The 1479-nt window shown below is 38.3% G+C and overlaps 1 protein-coding gene across 1 annotated transcript in view; it reads right to left on the reverse strand.

Annotated features, from left to right (window-relative positions):
• Positions 1-1479, reverse strand: part of SLC44A5 (solute carrier family 44 member 5) — a 150091-nt gene that overhangs the window by 61699 nt on the left and 86913 nt on the right. The window lies entirely within an intron of this gene.

Raw genomic sequence — 1479 nt, forward strand, 5'->3', positions numbered from 1 at the left:
TGCCCAACCTTCCTTCCGAGGAGTGGCTGGTGGGTTTGAACCGCCAGCCGTCTGGTAAGCAGGCAAGTGTCTTAGCCACTATGCTACCTGAGATATACAGGTTTTAAAATAGTAACACTGATACATATCATTCATGATAAACATATTTTAATAAAAAGGCAACAATTGCTTGCATGACTGGATGAGTTTAGTTTTCTTATTAAAAAGTCTTGGATACTGCTTGAGAAAACTTTGAAAACTGGAGATTAGTGAGTAATTCCCTGGGAAATAAGAGCCAGCTCAAAATGTAGACTACATTAAACTTTTAAAGTGTTTCATATAAGAAAAGAAGAATGGAAAAGAAGAACTATGTCTTAATAAAGCCTTTCCTGACTCCTACAGCTTAAAATACTCTCTTGTCTGCCCACGTCAGCTTTTGTTGCACTTATAACACGTATGAATCCTTCAGTCCCTATCATTCTCTTGATCTTTTGTTCCCTTCTCTGGCAAATTTCTTGACACAATAGCCTCTACAAACTGTTTCCAATCTCTCAGTCCACAGAGATGTCTGCCTGCACCACTCCATTGAAACTGTCTTCCCAGTGATCCCAATAACATCCTAATTACTAAAGCCTGTAAATATTTTCCAGTCTTTACTTTGCTTGAACATATTAATCACAAGAGTGTTTGGCACATAGTAAACTGCAGCAAATATTTGCTGTTGAATGAATTAACTTTCATTTGACATGGTGGACACCTCATGACTTTTTGAGACTTTTCCCTTGGCCTACATGACTATATTTTCTCCTGCCATCTCTCTGCTTTTCTGTGAACTGTTTATTCTATATACCATTCTTGGGCAACATCTTCCAATCTGTAAGCTTCAATTACTAAATATGCTCATGACATATTTGAAAAATAGAGGAACTATGGAAAAATGATACAAAATTATACAGAGTTTTATCTCACCCACAGTGAACAGTACTAACATTTTGGTGAATTTCCTTCAAATCTTTCTTCTACAAGAAATTATTAATTTTTTGAGTCATAATTATATGGTACATACAGTGTTTTCTCATTTCTTTTTCTTAATTATTTCCTTTTATAATTTCTTTTTTTATTGTGATTTGGGTGAAAATTTACAGAGCAAATTCACTTTCCATACAGCAGTTCACATACACTTTCTCTCATGACATTGACCACAATGCAACATCTCCCCTCATACTTCCTCCTGACAGTTACCTCTTCCCTGTGTCCATCCCCCATGCACTCCTGCCCCCTGAGCTATCTCCCTGTATATAAGCAGCTCTTCTTTCTCCCATGATTGTTCCCTCTAAGGAGTGTATCTACCTAAGGAAAATGTTCAAATCATATGCCTGTCTATTGTTTGCCTGGAAGCCACAGGTGTGGGTTCAATTCCAGACCTGAAGGGCAGCTAGGCACCATAGTCTCAGTGGCTCCACCAGGCTCTATCAGACTAGCAAACCTGGTCCCCCCCCC

Source organism: Orycteropus afer, unplaced genomic scaffold, assembly GCF_000298275.1.
Source record: "Orycteropus afer afer isolate SDZICR_OR568_19922 unplaced genomic scaffold, OryAfe1.0 scaffold00248, whole genome shotgun sequence".
Lineage (NCBI taxonomy): Eukaryota > Metazoa > Chordata > Mammalia > Tubulidentata > Orycteropodidae > Orycteropus > Orycteropus afer.